This window comes from Boleophthalmus pectinirostris, unplaced genomic scaffold (assembly GCF_026225935.1).
Source record: "Boleophthalmus pectinirostris isolate CB_2022bp ecotype Guang Dong unplaced genomic scaffold, ASM2622593v1 HiC_scaffold_2, whole genome shotgun sequence".
Classification (NCBI taxonomy): Eukaryota; Metazoa; Chordata; class Actinopteri; order Gobiiformes; family Gobiidae; genus Boleophthalmus; species Boleophthalmus pectinirostris.
This window is the reverse complement of record NW_026571152.1, coordinates 5,586,343-5,605,597: the sequence shown is the minus strand read 5'-3', so window position 1 is coordinate 5,605,597 and position 19,255 is coordinate 5,586,343. Positions and strand designations below refer to the sequence as shown.

Below are 19,255 nucleotides of genomic sequence, written 5' to 3'. Positions count from 1 at the left end.
ACAAGGCACTCTGCTTAAACTCATTGTTACGGTGCAACAATAGCTAAAAGAAACAGAGGGAACTTCAAAGACCATAATGCTTTGCTCTGTTTTAGTCCAATTTACACGATGAATTAACTTATTAATCACTTTTAAAGCTTGGTGTATGTCAGAACCAAAGACCTTGTAAACCAACCAAAGGGATTTTAAAGGAAAAAAAGTTGTATAACCCTTGTGCCTTGTTGAAAATATGTGTACACTGGGAGTGTTTGAGACAATTTGTGTTTTTAAATTTTTAAACTGCCAGAAAATCGTCAAAACATTCATATTTTTCAAAGATTTTGTGTGTGTGTGTGTGTGTGTGTGAATGGGTTCTCTTCAAAATTACATATCGGGATTATAAATTATTATAATTTATTAACTCTTCAGGTGCGAGTTTTTGCAACATACCACCTACTGCCAATTTGAAAAGAAAAAAAAAGTGATAATTCCATTGACTTTGGGACATTTTTTGTTTTTGAATAAAGTGAAAAAGAAAAGAAAAAGTCACAATGGGTGTGTTTGAGATAAATTGTCATTGGGTTTGCTCCAGAAAAAGTTTAACATGCACCAAAAAATGTTTTCACCTTGATTTATAGAGTAGTGGTAAAAAAATGAGTTTATAAAGGAAGTCAATGGAAACACAAATGTCCGAAACATGTTGAGTGTCTACAAAACTTCTCATGTCACCAAAATTGGTCCGATCGGAATGTACGGAAATCACATGTCCGTGTAAGTTTTCATGGCAATCAAACAACCACAGCCAAAGTTGTCATGATAAATGTACCTTCAGATACACAAATTTCCCTAAAGAAGGCACAGGGGATAATCATAGTTTTGTTAGTATCTACAAAATATTGTAATCAGTATCGTACCGTGACATGCACATCGTGGAAATATAATACCATGAAATTTCGTTACATCCCGACTATTCAGGAAAGGTCCAAAGGAAAGTTCCAAATTTATTCTAGTCCAGTATGTGCTTTTTTTCAGTATTGATACTTGGTGAAACTTATATCTTGTCCATTAGTAATCCTAAAAAAGAAAAAAAAGAAAAATCCAAACTAAAAATCATCTCATATGCAAAATAATATAGTTAATTTAGTTCATAATTTCTGAGTTTATTCAATAATTGCTTCTTTATTTGGTTAAAATCTTCTTACAGAAAGAGTAAAAGAAAGGCTGACATCTTGTGTTGGGGTCTGCAAACTCCTCCAACTGTTCATTATTTAACATTTTTGAATCCATAATTAGTTTTGACCCTGTAGTGTGAGTGTCCCGCTGAGCAGTGCCCCCGGTGGCCAGCCCTGGCGTCACAATCTGGAGTGTGCCTTTGTCCACAGATCTGAGTCATGAGGAGCCAGATGGAGCCAAGAGAAAAAGCGTCTGTTACAGAGCTGTGAGGAGGAACTGTGTTATAATAAGACACTGTGCACAACTCTGCAGCGTGAGTCTGAAGAAACATGACTTAGGCTACGTTCAGACTGCAGCCTGAAGTGACCCAAATCCGATTTTTTGGCCCCTATGTGACCTGTATCTGATCTTTTAATGACAGTGTGACCCAGGACACTTGGATATGTGCTCCTAAAACCGATACATATCTGATCTTTTGACATGCGACTTCAGTGTGAACGGCCAAAGCGCATTCATTTGACCTACATGTTATCAACAAGACACAAACGTCACTATTCTGCACTGAAGTAGGTGAAAATTGTTAATGAACTCCGTGTCACTGAAGTGAAGCACATCACCACTCACCACTCTTGGCTGCGTCTCCACATCCACACGTTCCTTTCAACGGACGTCGCTGCCACTGTCCCACAAAACACCACGGCCAAAAACCTCGTCCTTCTCCTTCTCAATCTCCTCCTTAAAACAAGTAAGTTGTTCATGTTCTGGCTCCGGTACGAGAGGAACTTTAAAATCTCCAGGTGCTCAATACTGCGTCCATGTTTGGACAACTTCCACAAACACAGAGCACGCTCGCTGCGGTTGACGTCATCGTGTCCAGTGTGTATGCAGGACACTTTTGGACCGTTTAATGTTCACATTGAAGATCATATACAAGTCGCATTCAATTAGAAAAACATCAGATTTCACAAAAAAAGCTGAATTGAGCGTTAAGCTCTGCAGTCTGAACGTAGCCTTAGACCTGCTGTGGTTAAGTCATAGTTTCTTCGTTAGTTTTATTTTTGAGATTACAAGTTCAGTATTACACAAAATGGACTCTTGTGAGCTTTAAGACATGTTAATGCTGTTACTCGAGGCCGACCTCTTTTTATTGTCTTGATCTCATCTCGGACTCAAGCGCATTTGGACTTGGTCTTGTCTTGATCTTGTGGCCGCTTGGTCTTGGGCTTGTCTCAGACTCGAGTTTTGACACACGACAAGTATGATCATATTTCATTACGGCTGGTAAATGTGCAAAGGCTGCTCAATGTCACCACAAAACCAGTAAGAGAATGAAACTGTAAATGTTATGAACTTGAAAAAAATAACTTGATTCACTTTGAAGTTGTTTTCTGTAAAGTGCCAGTGGAAGTTCTCTTAAAGAAGAGGTTCTCAAACTGGGTGAGGGTCCAAAAAAGGGGCACAGAGTGTTTAAGTGCAGGACAGTTTGCTTGGCCTATTTTAAGCCTAAATGAACATTAACCAGAACAAATGGAAACAGATTTATAGAAACATTGATATATACAGCTCTGGAATAAAATCAGAGACCACTGCATTTTTTTTTGTTTGAAATGGTGAAGTGCACAGCAAAAACGGTTGGAAACAGGCTCAAGTCGTGTAAAGCTACGGAAAAAAAAAAAAAAAACTTTCATCAATGAGAAGCAAAGGATTGGACCATCGAGGACTGGAGTAAAGTCATGTTCATCTTGGTGGAGAACAGGCCAAAACACATGAAAGCTGTGTGTTATTTTGACCATTTATCATTTTCTGCAAATAAATGCTCTAAATGACAATATTTTTATTTGGAATTTGGGAGAAATGTTGTCAGTAGTTTATAGAATGAAACAATTTTTTTCATATTACTCAAACACATACATGTAAGTAAGATAATTTTGCAGTGGTCTCTTATTTTTTTCCAGAGCTGTATGTGTCAAAGATGACAAAGATGGTCTTTATTTGGTCTTATTGGGCTATGGTCTTGGTCTTGTCTCAGTCTCGAGACCTCGTGATCTCAGACTGGTCTTGGTCTCGATTAGTGCGGTCTTGACTACAACACTAGTCAAGACTGCACCAACTCCTCAAAAACAGACCTGGAGTTGTGTTTTATTTCATTCACACATGTTTTAAATAATCCTTTATTATTATTTGTCTTTTTACATCTCCAAAGATCGAAATGCTCAGTTCTTGTGATTTCATGTAGTGGTAGTTTTGAAGTTTTCAGCTATCGTTTACCTTCAGTTCAATAGAGATCGGCAATTCCAGGGCTGAAACCATCCAAATGATTCAAGTGAAGGTGTATGGAATTTAAAAACAGTGGAGCACATCCAGTAGAGAGAAGAAATGTGGAGGGTTTGTGTGTTAAACATGTGTGAATGAAACAAAACCCAACTCCAGGTCTGTTTGATGAGGAAACTAAAATACTACTACATCCTAAAATACTGTAGATTGGAAAATGGGCCCTTTAAAGACGATATTTATAGGTAAGATTTTGTGTGTGGATATAATATTAAAAAAAAACGTGTAATTGTTCTCATCAGGGAGGCATGACTTGCAGTAGATTCCTCAGATTCCTTACGCCTTTAGGATCTAAAAAGCTAAACGGTTAATTGGAAAAATACTTTCCATAGATTAATTAACTAATAATAATAATAATCTGCAGTTGCAGCCCAAACTGAAACGATGATTTTAAATTGTAATTAGTCTTGAGGTTGCATATGTCTCACTGTACCACGTTAGCAATGTCAAAGACTCCAGGCCATTAGAGTGTGTGATGTTGTGTGATGTGTTTAGAATGTAGATAGTACATTAACAGCCCTGTGACATTATAAAACGTGCACATCACACACACACCATCTGATGTGCGCTGTCCTTAGTCAGTGTAGATTCAAGGAGCGCAGGCTAACAGGACATTTCTCCTGTACATAATTTCTGATTATATATCTGATTTCCACCCAGCGGGAGATGATGTCACCATAAACGTCACCACAGCAAAGAGTCGGCAACTCCGCTGCAGATCACATTAACGAAGAATAGATTTTTTTTCATTTGTACCAAAATGATTACGCAACACTACTGAGTCTCTTTTTTTTGAATTACTATTTTGTGCACATAAAGCACAGAAAGAAAACTGCATACACACATACATGCACATATGTACACACATACATGCACATACATACACACATACATGCACATACATACACACATACATGCACATACATACATGCACATACATACATGCACATACATGCACATACACACATACATGCACATACATACACACATACATGCACATATACGTACACACATACATGCACGTGCATACACACATACATGCACATACATACACACATACATGCACATATGTACACACATACATGCACATACGTACACACATACATGCACATACATACACACACATGCACACAGCACACATGTGCACCTGTATATGTACATACATACCTACAGATAATACTCCCTACAACTGTACTACAGTTCACCTTTATGTAACAGGGGGCGCCAGTCACAAAAACTGTTGTTTCCTTAGGCAAGGCACTTCACCCACATTGGCTAGTATGAAAGTGGTGTGTATGTGAGTGTTGGTTGTGGTTGAGGGGCCGATGGCACAGTCAGTCAGTTTGCCCCAGGCAGCTGTGGCTACAGTAGCAGTTTACCAGCAGCACGTGTGGAGTGAATGAACAGTGAACTTTAAAGTGACACACCGTATATCTGTCAAAAGTGCTATATAAATAAAAACCCACTTATACAAATACACCTACATACAGTATTTTATAGCTCAGGATACAGTGATCCTCGTATCCTTCAGTGTCCACAAGTGTTTGTTTTAGTTTAGTAATAGTCCATTATTTGATTTCCATATAATCAAGGAATTGTTTCCATATCTTGAAGAACAAGCCATGCCGCTGCTGTAACTCATAAGTCACCCTTTCATAGTTTGCAGTTTTAAGCATCCCTTCCAGCCATTTTTCAAAAGATGATTGATTAGTAGATTTCCGTTCTTGAGTTATTCGACATCCTGTTATAAGAGCTATTCTACACCAGAGTGTTTGCTCGTACAATAGTTGCTTAACAGTACTGAATCCTACACGTATCAGAATGAAGTAAGTACTTGGATGGGTGTGTACCAGTGGCTGTTAAAAGATGGATTGGCAATATGGTGTCTTGAAAATAAGTGATTAAAGATTACACAGTCATACTGGAGTCAAACCACGTGCTTTTACTCAGGATGGCTGTAGACCGCTTCATTACAAAGACAGATGATCATTGACCATTAGAAATGACTTGATCCCCATCTCCACTACAATTGGAATAGCTGCACAGCCCCAGACAAAGGCACTTGTTCATTCACTTGTTCAGACGTTATGTCTCTTGGCTGGTGCCTGTGCTGATAAAAATAGTGAGTGATGTTGTTTACATGTGATCCAGCTCTTAAATCACACACATGCTTTTGTCTGACATTATGGTGAATGTGTTAGCAGAGCCAGTTTGTGCTCTTGTCTAACACACACCTCCTGCTCAACCCTCCGTCACTGCATACCCACGATGCATTTGGGCTGAGGTGCTTGAGTGGTGACATCATTCATTAGCGCTGAGCACACAGAGGCTGCTCTATGTTGGTTTAGAGTTATGACCTGTGTGACTGCCTGCTCTGTTTTGAGACCAAAATACTTTGGCATCTGGACCAGAAGACTTATATGGACCAGAATAGGTTATGGCTTTATTTTAATGAAAGCTTTCACTAAATGTATGTTATGTAAATATGTGCTCAGTGTAGTGCAGAGATCAACTTAAACCTGAGCTAACAAATGTTTCATTCATATCACAAAATGACAGTATCAAGTGTATTTTCTATGTGGGCCTGGGCCATATGAACCATCCACAGACAGATGGATTCTTGCCATATTTGTGCGTTCACAAACTCACAAATATCCATCTTGGTGTGGGGTGATAAGCCCGACATGTGGTGGGTGCGTCTACGGAAGCCAAAGGCCAAGCGCCTAAACCAACCAAAGCAAACATGGCAGAGCCGACAGACATATTTCAGTCTATTTTAGTGTTAATAGAATTAGAGTGAGTAGAATATTTCATTTGTGAGAAACTTGCAGAGGGAAGAGCTTTGTGCATTTGTGGACAGAGAGTTTTCTGAGGACTTTGAGTGAGAGCCGTTCCAGATTGATCATGTGTAGAAGAGTGACACAGATCAGTCTGCTGTGATCCAGGTTAGGGCGAGGTGGCGCTGAAGGTTAAATTGTGATCTGATCCCTGTGATCACAGTTTTTTCTGCGAGTGTCATATTGTGATTCAGTATTTATTGGTTTGATGCAGCTCTGTGCACTTTATTGACTGCTCCTACATGCTCTGAGTGAATGACAGGATGTTTTAACTGATCACAGTGAAGTGTGAACATGCCCTGATATAATATTGTTTGAATATGCTAATCACAATTATTAACCACATATTGGTTTTGGAGATTTCTTGTCAATATCATGCACAAACTGTAACTTCTGCTCGTGTGATGTAAAGGATTTGTAATAAGTTAAGGTGCACTTTATTGCAAGAAAGAGATCTTTGTCAGTGTCTAATTTTTAGACATCCGAGCCAAACCTAACCTAAATCTCTTGTATATGAACATGAGCATTAATAATACTTTTCAAATGTTTCAGACTGACATTAATAGCTTGTATCTCCATCTCTTCAGAATAGAATTGACTCTTGACTCAAAAACAGACCTTGAGTTGTGTTTTGTTTGAGTAACCCTGAAGTCTGTCTATATTTCCAAAACTCAAAATGCAGTTCCATGTTGTGATGTCATGAAGTGATGTTTTAATGTTAACAGCTCTCCAACATTATCACATAGATCAGAAGTTAGTGCAATAAAATCTCTTTAACTTGAACACATGGATCTGTTTAACAATCTGCCAGCATTACATTCTGCAGTGTCATTTAGATCCCGAGGAAGGAAGTGGTCCAACCAAAGCTTTTAAACGCCAAGGGACTCTGGGTCTGCCTCAGCACATTTTCCTGTTTGAACGTGATGTATTATCCTCTTATGTCTCGGGCATTTGATACCAACAGTCTAATTTCTGACCGTCTATTCCCAAGGTCTAAATATTCCAGTTTAGTTCCAATATCTCCCCCACCATCTGTCATCGGACATTGTTTATAGGTTCAGGCGAAACTTATCAAGTCCAAATTTGGCCACATGTTCGACTCTCACACCCACAGCAGAACACGCAGCTACTCTAACGGATCCCTGGCCTGGTCCCTCCCCCCATACAAGTGTACAATACTGCGAGAGTGTATACTGCAGCGTGAAAGATGGTTGGATGATTGGTAAGTGAGGAGCGCTGCAAGATGAATCACCGTCTAATCGAAATTACAGTTTGAACGGGATGTGACTGGCAAATCGCAAAGGCTGCAGATATTAAAGCGGCGCAGTTTCCAACACTAGAATCATTTGGATCATTTCTGAACATTGAACAAAATGTAAAACTTTAACTTGAAATCTACAACTTCAAGACATCGCAAGGTTGAACAGAGCTTTTTTTTTTTTTTATTAAAAGTTTTATTAGCAGTCAAATAGAGATGGCAGTTTCAAATCACAAATGTACAACAATTTGCTTTTTTTTTTCTTCCCCCCTTCGTCCTTCTTTCATTTCACATATCTCTCTTTGATAGCACTGAATTTTTTTTTTCCCCCTTATTCTGTTAAGGACACAAAGAAAGAAATTAAAATGAAAAAACAAGAAAACACTTGAACACTTGAGTAGCAGTGCACAGGGATTGTCACTTTTTTTTATTTATTTTTTTATGTTTGGGTGTTAATAAAGTCTTTCCATGGTTTCCAGCCTTCCTCATACCTGTCATATTCCAATGAACAGAGCGTTTTGAGCTTTGGAGATGTAGACAGACTCATAATAAAGGGTTACTCAAGTGTGTGCAGTGGTGTAGTGCAGATTTTTTAAGTGGGGGTGTACGATTTGTGATTCAAATGATCTAATCAGAATTCAGAACGAACTCAAGTACAACCTTCTTTTACTCTTGTACTTTGTCGAGAGCACCCGCTGCAGTACTCTCTTTGGATTTAAGTGTTCAAACAAAGCTTTATACTGTATTGTCCAGACTATAAGTCTCTCCATCTCACTCCAAATCACTAAATCCGTTGAATTTTTCATCTGCAGTGTCACTTCTGAGCAACTCCTCCAACTCTAGCTAAATCTAGCTTTTAGCCTGAGATTAGATTTTTTTTTTGTTTTCTTCATTGCAGTTCAAGTATCCTCTGCTTTTCTCCAGTCCCTCATAAGTTTCTCGCTCACTCCAACTTTCTTTCTGCTGCGCGATTACCGTTTTCCGCTGCATATTTCACTACTTGCAGTTTGTAATCATTAGAATATGATTCTGATGCTAAATGAACATTAGTGAGTGGGACACGTCTGAATGACCCATATGTGTTAAATGCAGGTGAGTGCATAAACGATGAGGAGAAATGTCTCAAACTTCAGGAGCCGAACATCCACTCATACCTGATCGACACAACTGTCCCCGCCCCCGGGAGAGTCTGACATCCTACAAGACATGATCCAGACAGGACAGAGGCTCTTTCTGCAGGACACGTGCAGTAGAGTGAAGGGACAGTGGTACAGGAGGAACAGGAGCAGCAGATACTGACACACAAAACTAGAGCACCCTCTGTCGGCTGTCAGTGTGAAAATAACGAACATGTGAAATTATATATTTTAATATATAAGTCGCACATGGGTATAAGTCGCTAGACCACCCAATCCATGAAAAAAGTGTGACTAATAGTCCTAAAAATATGGTACATCAGGCTGGTGCAAAACCTTCGGCCACATAGGAGATCAGACAGTGGGAAAATGTCCTAACTGAAACGTCTTCCGGTTTTGTGATGTTAAGCGTGAATAGAGCCTATGGAGTCTAACCATCACCAAGTGTGGAGGGAATGAAGAATGACTCATCCACACTAGTGCGTATTCAAGTCGTTTTCGTTGTGGATGCAGTGTTCGTTCACACTAATCTGATGGAAAACGGCTCCAGAGACGGAACGATCTGGTGCCGCCAGCTCCTACGAATTGATCTGAGTACAGATCTGATCCGGCTCTGTGTGGACGCCTGAAAATGTTGATACGCTGACGTAGGAGCTCGAGTTGCCTCCTTATTGGACTACGTCATGTGTGACTTGCGCCTTTGTGATTTGCTGGGTTCGTGACATTGGTCATGTGACGCTATTGCGGAAAACAGTTTAAACTAAGCAGAGACAAATGGGAAACAGCGTAGCTAGAACTACTTATTACTTTCACGCTTGCCATCTTCCTCGGCTCGAAATCGGCAGCTGCAACTTCAGACATGGTGCTCCACTTCCTTGTTTTTACCGCCCACTTGACGTTGTGACGCCGTGATGCCAGTCTAATCATGTGACTAGCGTTTCAGAAAGGTCCACGTTACTGTGTGGATAGGACTGCGGACACAGAAAAGATGTGTCTGGACGCAAATCGTTTCCAAAACAGTGATACCGCGATACGTTTCAATGTAAACGTAAATTCAGTGCAGCGCTTTGAGGGACTTCGACGATTCTGTAAAGCGCATCGCAAGTGTAAGGACTTATTATTAAGTACAGGTGCTTGAAAAACGTGCATTGTTTCAGTAAGCCGGGTCACCTTAGTTTACTTTAGTACATCCTGCCTTAGCTCTTTAATCCCACTTGTTTGACTCATTTAAAACTATTAAAATAAGAGTCTTTCATTGCCAGCGCAGATGTGGTTTAATGGTTTAGACTTGTCTGTGTGTGCTACAATAACACAGCCTTATATAGTGTTTGGAGCTGACGGTGCAGAGGGCCAAGTCAGAATGCAGTGTCTGTGGGTGAGGGAGTGGAGCCTGTTTAATTCTACTGAGTCATAGTAGTATTAGATCAGGGATGTGCTGGGATCGGGGCTTAAAGTAGTTTGGAATTACTGAGCACAATGGCCTTTTTGACTGGGGCAAGATGCGCTAAAAAGACCAGTGTTCATATTGGTTTTTTTTTTCAATTATTTGTCCAGCATGTTATTGCACAGAGATTTGACAGGCAAACGCAAATTTATTTTCTGTCATCATAGCGCATTTCATTGTGTATCGCTTTCTGTTTTTGGAGATGTTTTTAGGACCTTTCACCACTCAATGATATATGTTGTTTTAAAAGGCCCATATGACGCCGTTTTCTGATCTATGTTACTGTGTTTCCTCATCACAAACAGACCTGGAGTTGTGTTTTGTTTCATTCACACATGTTTAACACACAAATCCTGCATATTAGTTCCTCAGTAGAATCAATTGGAGAATTTCAGCTCTAGACTTGACCCTTTTCGCTGAACTTAAGGTAAACGGTAGCTGTTCACTTGAAAACTACCGTATTTTTTGGACTATAGGTCACTCTGGAGTATAAGTTACACCAGCCAAAAAAATGCATAATGAAGAAAACATATGTGTTACACTTTTTGGGGGGAAATTTATTCAAAAAAATCTGAGACCAGGAACTGACATTTCCTGTTGAAAGTCAAGTTCTAGTAATAACAATAGAAGAGAGAACAACAGACTGTTAACGTCACATATGAACAGTTCTTCAGATAAATATAACATAAACAACAGAACAAGTTTACCAAACTCTCCATCTCACTCCAAATCACTAAATCCATTCAACTCTTCATCCTCGGTGTCACTTCTGAGCAACTCCAGAGGTAAACAGAGCGCCGCTTCCTCTTCTGTGTAGCTGTGTAGTTAGAATTATTCCAGCCTTTCTGAATCCCGACAGGATGGTTTCGGTGTCACTGAAGTCCAGGCTTTGTCCATCCGTCCAGTGACTTCCAGAAAAGTTTCATGGTGCATCCTCCCAGTGTTACAAGTTTCTCGCTCACTCCAAACTTTCTTTCTGCTGCTCGATTACTGTTTTCGGCAGCAGATTTCACTACTTGCAGCTTGTAATCTGCAAAATATGATTTTCTTTTTGGGGCCATTTGTGTTCAGTCTTCTCAGTCGTCTTTATACGTTTGTTTAAATGTAAAATGTTCAGTAGTGTAGAAGTAATGGTGCGTTTGACTGTCATGATACAGACAGGACAGAGGCTCTTTCTGCAGGAGACATGTGCAGTAGAGTGAAGTGACAGTGGTACAGGAGGAACAGGAGCAGCAGATACTGAAACACAAGACTAGAGCCTCTCGCAGCTTCAGTGTGAACATTTGAATGTATAAGTCACAGGAAACACCCAAACCATGAAAAAAGTGTGGTAGATATGGATATATACATTTATCCATTACAAAAAGATAACGCAATAAAAAGGGGCATTGTGTAACTTTTTGGGTGGAGGTTTCATCAAATGCATTTCTCCATGGAGATGTCATTGCTTTGTCTGGAATGTTTCACAGTATGGCATTAAACATTTCTATCTTCATGGAGACTAAACCAGACCAGTCAGAATGTCTGTTTTTCGAGGTATTTTTGAGCCATAAAACCACCTGTAATTGAATAAATGTAAAGTAGAGCCGTTTAAAGTCACACTGTGGAACTTTCCAAGCAGGACAGCAATGACATCTCCATAGAAACATGCATGTGACAGACCCCCAACCAAAAGGTGGCACAGTGCAGCTTTAAAATAGTATGTTCTATTCTAAATATTAAATTTTTATTTTCTTGTTTTGTCTTTACAGAAATTTGGATTCAACATCAGGATTTTTAATTGAAGACAGTCCATCTCTTGAAGAGTTCGAGGCTGCATTCTGCGATAGGTAAGTCATCAGACACGACGTTCCCTAATAGAGTCAAACTCAAACCAGGAGGGTATGACTGAGAAAGAAGATATTTGAGACAACAAAATTCCTTTCAAATGACAGTTCAGCCATTTTCTTTGTTTTGCTTGTGAACGGTTAAAAACATAGTCATGGAACAAGATCCTCAAGCCTCAAGATTATTTGGCATGTTTGGAGCTTTTGTTGAAATTTTTGAGTTTGTATTCAGTTGTTTACTTGAAAAATATGCCAAAATCTGGTTCTTGGAGTCTCGTCTAATGCATGTTGTCCTAATCATTGCAATGGCTGAAAAGAAATTAGAACTTTGATTTTCCATTGACTCTTACTTTCATGCAAACTTAAACGTGCACTATGTAACGTTTCTGGTGTAGGATCTGCCACTTTCTTGTCCCTATGGAGATGTCATTGCTTTCCGTGAATGTTCCACAGAACGCCATTAAACTTGTCAATCTATGAACACGAGCAGATTAAGTTAAAGAAAACATACTGTGCTTGATTCTGCTCTGTATTTATAATCTATAACATCCATGGATCAGTATGTTATAATTGTACATTCATCTGAAACGACTTAACGTACAAGTCACACCAGCCAAAAAAAATGCATAATGAAGAAGAAAAAAAAACATGTAAATCTACTTTATAAAATCAGAGACCAGGAACCGACATTTCTTCATCTTCATCTTGAACGTCAAGTTCTAGTAATAACAATAGAACAGAGAACAACAGACTGTTACATATGAACAGTTCTTCAGATAAACTATAACATAAACAACAGAACAGAACAAGTTTACCAAACTCTCCATCTCACTCCAAATCACTAAATCCATTCAATTCTTCATCCTTGGTGTCACTTCTGAGTAACTCTGCCAACTCTAGCTAAATCTATCTTTTAGCCCGCAATGAGCTTTTTTGTTTTCTTCATTGCAGTTCAAGTATTCTCCACTTTTCTTCAGTCCCTCACAAGTTTCTCGCTCACTCCAAACTTTCTTTCTGCTGCTCAATTACTGTACCTGCAGCTTGGATCTATAATAAAAACTTTTATTATAGACCTATGATTTGCAGCAAGACAGTGGCTCTTTCTGCAGGAGACATGTGCAGTAGAGTGAAGTGACAGTGGTACAGGAGGAACAGTGTGATAGAAGCAGCAGATACAGAGCCTGTATAACTATTTTCCTTAAAGGGCCCATCTCATGCAAAATAACTCTTTTCACATTGTATCTTCTGCACATAAACAAGCACAATTTGGGTTTTGGAACATCCATTACACAATAGTTCTGAAATCTTACTGATTTCTTGGAGGAAGTCACAGGTGCGAAGCACTTTCTGCTATGTCAAAGGCGTCATAGGTGTATCTGCCGCATCATCGTTGTAGCAGCTTTAGTTCAGTGTCATGTGGGAGGGTGGCACAAATACACTGCAATTTGTTAAAAAAACGCAGAATCAATCTAAAAACCACTTTGGTGACATGTACAAGGCCCACACATCACTCTTAGAAGGTACAGAGCTCTGAAAAATTGATTTTGCATGAGATGGGCCCTTTAATTATGCATTTGTTTCACAATTTTATCATTACCAAACACAAAAAAACTAGAAATGTCCCAGTTTTTTGTTTTGAAATTCTGGTCACCCTACTCTGAAAAGGTCTGCTTTAAAAGTCAGATCTGTAGAGAGGCCTGCATGTTTTTTCAGGTCTTTTTGATCAATAAAAACACCCATAATGAAATAAATTCAAGGTACATACACTTAATACCATACCGTGGAACTTTCTGAGCAAAGCAATAACATCTCCCTGGTGAAAAGCAAGTGAACCGTCCATCAGAAAAGTTATTATATGTTCTGCTTTTACACTGTCCATCTGCTGTCCCAGTCCATATCCTCCACAGCAGATTGGTCTCTATATTTAGACGTGTGCTGGGGCTGTCATGTCTCTGCTTGAACACAGTTGTCATTGTGTCTGGATTGTTGGTGCCGTTTCATTTTGCGTTCACACTCGTCTGTCTGCTTTAAGCTGCTCACAGATGTGACGTTCTCTGTGGATGTGATGTGGAGTTTTGTCTGTGTCCATTGATGTTGTACACGTTTGGAATCTAAAATATTTTGCTTGGGTTTTTAAAGATACATTATGTTTGTTCGGCAGATCCAGATTGTCTTTGTGTTTTTTATACAGATTGATATCAGTCTGCTCCCCACATCCTCTGTCCCAAACGTGATGATCCTATCAGATTTGTTTATTTCAGTGACGCATATGAAATTCAACAGCTCACTGGTCATCTATCATTTTTTAGTGTTTATTGCTTCTCTCATTTGATTCTGCAAAAATCAATGTTTTTCAGTCCCCTGTGATATTTTTCTCCTTTGTTTTTTCCATCTGTCACTCACTCTGTCATCTGAAAACAGGAAGATCCACTACTGACCAGACACACATCTTTGTAAAGTATGTGAGTGTGTATTCTAGGGTCCGCCCGAGTTTTTTGTGGCTGATATACCAATAAACTGGGAATTGAAGGTGCCAATAGGCAATATAAAAGCTGATATATTTAGTGATGTAAAAATTCACTCCAAATCTTCAGCTGATTATAAAACTTACATCTGGCTCTACTGGATTTTAAATTGGGTTTGTTTAGGCAACATTTATTGTTGTTCTGCCTTTTTACAATCATTTTTAAAGACAATAGGTCGGCTTAATCGCAGTAGTTTACTTACTTTCTTCAGTGGCTAGAATGTGATGCAAAAATGCCAACAGCTTTTAGCAGTAACTGCGTGCACGGTGTGGTAATTAATTATATACGTAAATGTCGATTATTCACACCTCTATTCGCAGCTCATTTACATAGCAATGCTAGTCTAAAAACATAACTACAGCCACTATAGTCACTTAACACTAGGCCAATGTAAGAAAACAGACTGTTTATGTGTGGGAGGTACAGCAGCTAAGAGCTAAACAATGAGAAAGAACAAAAGTAGCTCCTAAACCAATGCATTTGCGACACTCAGCCTCACACAGGCTCCTCTCAGATCACAGGTCTGCAGTAATAAGTGTCATTTTAGTCCCGACTCAAAACAATCGTCCATGAAAAGAATATAATCCAGCATGTTGACTGTAGACCGTGTCCTCTGTCTGCGGGACAGTCCTCTCTTCTCCGCACTCACACTTTGATAAAAACATCAGTAGTTAGTGGGGCGGCAGTAGCTCAATTGGTGGAGCATTCCCACTGGTCTGAAGTTTGGTGGTTCGAATCCAGCTCTCGACGTAAACATTATTGGTTGAGCGGTTAGATCCACTGACCCACAGGTTGGCTGGTGTGATTCTGGCTCCCACAGATGAATGCTGTCGGTGTGTCCTTGGGCAAGACACTTAATCCACCTCGCCCACAGTGTCTGCGTACACTGGTGTATGAATGTGTGTTGAATGTGTGTTGAATGTGTGTTGAATGTGTGTTGAATGTGGTGAGTGGCTCCTTCTTGTAAAGCTCTTTGGGTGCCATGAAGGTGGAAAAGTACTATAGAAAAATCTGACCATTTAGTTTTGTTTCTGGCCTAAACTGCGCTGAAGTTCACTCAGTATTGTGGATCAGACTCAAGAGCATTTAACGCATCGCCTCAGCGTTGTGCACGTGGATCTATGGCTGTGCACGGGTGTAAACAAGTGTAAATGTGTGTGATGTGACTCTGGGGATGCGTTCAGGGGCAGTACGATGTCACGCACACAGACAAATGACTCCACAGATAAATATTGCCACATATTCGGACATTTATCTGTCTATAAATTGGATTAATTGGACATAATATAGAGAGTCTAAGCTTTATAAAGAGGTATAACCTGCCCACGTGGACTGTCTTCCCACATCGACAAGATTTAGGCTGATAGCCGATATGTCTCCAAGTGTCTATATTGGCTGATAATATCGACCAACCTATATATCGGTCGGGCACTTGAGTATTCTGGATCCCAGGCAAAAAAGTGCTGATATTTGAGAGGAAAAATATTCATCCAAGGCTTTATATTCTCCATACTGAACTCATGCAACAGTTCAAAATCACACACGTCTTGTTTCTTGACACGTCACTTCTTGGGCTCACACACGATCACACGAGGCCGCGGGGTCCCGTGGGGGTGGGGGTCCTTTGGGGAGGCAGGGGTCCTACAGGCAGAAGTTTTGTGGTTGTTGTTTGCCTGCTCCTAATGACCTGCTCCATGCTGATTCACTGATAGTGTGTCTCTTAAGTGGAACAGAGGAATGTAGTGGACACGTCTCGTCTCTGCTTCCTGTGGGACAGTAAGAGCTGTTTAGATGTTCATACTTGAGTCTTTACTCAAATGTTAATGCTCCTATGTGTATGTACTCCAAACCGAATCCTACTTTTCAAACATATCGCAAATCTAATCACAGTACTTAGAGAGAAAATACAGAAAACATGCAATTTGATATGTTAGATACATTTATGCAGCCTTCTAAACATGGATAATGTTGACAAAAATGTATGTTCAAGCTATAGATGAAGAAGAAGTGGGTGCAATTCAGAGGGACCTTCCAGCCAGAGGGACATTCCAGCTAATTTCCATTACCAACCACAACCAACCCAGTGGTGTTCCAGTTTTTGATTTTGAAAATGTGGTCACCCTATTGAAGTCTAATTTGATTTGAACTTTAATACTACCAAGTTATATAATATGGTACACACTGTTTAAAATGATTAAAATAATGATTACTTCATGACATCACAAGGGGGAACAGAGTCATAGACTAATAATGCAGGGTTACTTAAACATGTGTTTCTTGATAAGTTTATTCGAATGTTTCCATAAATACCATATTTTCCGGGCTATTAGACGCTCTGGATTATAAGGCGCACTGTCACTGAATGGTCTATTTTCGAACTTTTTTCACAAATAAACCGCACTGGGCTTTAAAAGAAACACAACAGTTGGATGGGTCAGTGGGACTTTGTTTGTTTGTGGCGTTCACGGTGACTCTGGGCTTTGTTCAGTTGTGGCGTGTAGGGAGGGTGCTGTCTGGGACCAACGGATTGTCGGCGTGTTCACAGTGACTCAGTTGTTCAGTTGTGTCTAGAAGTGGCACATTGCGCTCACTTTTTTCGGTTCGTTCCTCCGTTCCGTTCCTCGTCGGTGTGGAGTGATGAGTGTGGCTGCGTGTGTGTTTCGCTGTGCGGTCGCTGTCTGCTCCGGTGTGTGTTTGCGGCTTTGTAGTTTATTGAAGTCGTGATGGGACACCCGAGTGGATTCGTTTATAGGGCGCTCTGGATTGTGGGGCACGCGGTTGTTTTTTGATGGGGTTGGAGGCTTAAGAGTGCGCCCAATAGCCCGAAAATGCAGTAATAAATTGCATTATCATACAGTAAATGATAAATTGCATATGCAGTAATCAACAGATACATAAAGACAAATATTTTACATTACAAATCTTATGTACCCCCACCCCCTTTTACAGTCCCACTAAAGCAATAATGTGCTTCTGCCAGACTTTCATAGTATGTCACATTACTTCCGATACAAAAATAAATATAGCGTAGTTTACATTCAGATAATAAACTTAAATTCCGTCTTGAGCATACATAACTATAATAATTTCTTTATATTTATGTTTAAACATTTTCATATTTGGACATTTTTTGAGCTCATCACTCAGAGTTCCAGATTTTGACCCCACAAACTGAAATACAGAAACTTTTTCTTGTTGTATGGACTCTGGCCATTTTAAAGAGATGAATTCCCCTTAAATTATAAGTTGTCTCCCTTTCCCTAAAAAGTGTCTGAATATTTTCTGTTTCTGTCTGTTTTTGAGGAGGTAACATTAAAACATGTCTTAAAGCTCATAAGAGTCAGTTTGGATTAATATAATGTAGGACTTTAACACAACGCAGTTAAACAAAAGTGCATAGACCTAATTAGCAAGATGTCTGTCCACAGTGTTGAAATAGTGGAGGAAATGAGTGAGTTTAGACGTGTGTTTAAATCCCGCTGGGCCCTTGTCTGCACTCTCTGCTCCGCTGCTGTCCACAAACACAGTGTATGGAGCTCGGGGCTACACAGATTACACTGTCCACTCAGGAAGCTCTTAAAGTCACTGCACTATTGACTGCAGCTGCCAATGCCTTGATAAATGGAGCCGGATCTGCTTCTCTTGTGCTTTTTACTGCTAGAGTTACCACAGTACTTAGCAGAAATGCCTGGATCAAATCATATAGTCTACATACGTCTGTTGTTGCGTCTTCTATATGGTTATAAAAAGGATTTCAGTCAGCTCCATCGACTCACTTTCTAATGGAAAAACACAGTCCCTCTCTTTGTAACTACTGCAATGAGCTGCGTCATTTTGGTCTTAAAATTTCATATTAACCCAGTGCACATGATCCTGGTTTTTATATCACTGTTCTGTCCGTAAATCAAGATATGAACTTTAATAACAGACAAATCATGTTTGATGGCGTTGATCAGCGTTGCTAAATGCCCACTCCCTTTTTTTTCCCCTAATGTACAATAAAATATACAATGATGTAAACTAAACGATTTCTGGAGGCTTAATAATTCATATTCACAGGGCTCAGCATGCACAATATCTGCATTATTATTTATCTACATTTGTGCAATGCATAACTAATAAAATAAATTCACATTTTATATTTTAAATTCCATACAAAGTGCTTTTGATTTCATGGCTTCGGGATTTGTGCAATAATTTAGAGAATTTATATAAGAGGACAAGAGACTGAAATACAACAAATTTGGGTTCCTGACTAGATAATTTCAATTCATTTTAATTAATTTTTGAAAGGATTAGGATTAGGGCCGGGTATCATTAAGAAGTTGCCGATATGATACATACCTCGATACAGTACACTTACGGTTCAATACGATATATTTCAAATTTATTCGATACAGTTCAATAAAAATGGCTAGCTGTGATACTAAAAGTCTTTGTTAAATCACTTCTTGTGCAAAGTTCATATGAAACAAAACATTTTAATCATCAAAACAGTGAAAATGTCAAATGTGTTGCATAAACAAGTTTCCTTCCTCTAAACAAACAACAAAACGGTCGTGCGTAACAAAATAATTTTGTAAAATATACCAAAAAATACTCCTGGCGATATATCGATACAGCAGTCAACGATATCAACACTGTATCATCACATTAAGCGATACAATATATCGATATTTCAATATTTTTGCACACCCTTAATTATGATCAAGTTCAACGCATATCTATTTTTTGCAGGAATACCTT

General features: G+C 39.3%; 1 protein-coding gene across 2 annotated transcripts in view; it reads left to right on the top strand.

Annotated features, from left to right (window-relative positions):
• Positions 1-19,255, top strand: part of peak1 (pseudopodium-enriched atypical kinase 1) — a 227,674-nt gene that overhangs the window by 52,962 nt on the left and 155,457 nt on the right. For both annotated transcript variants that reach the window (XM_055155511.1, XM_055155510.1), the window contains one exon: positions 11,910-11,987. The gene's annotated coding sequence lies outside the window, so the exon portion shown is untranslated. The remainder of the gene's footprint in view (positions 1-11,909; positions 11,988-19,255) is intronic.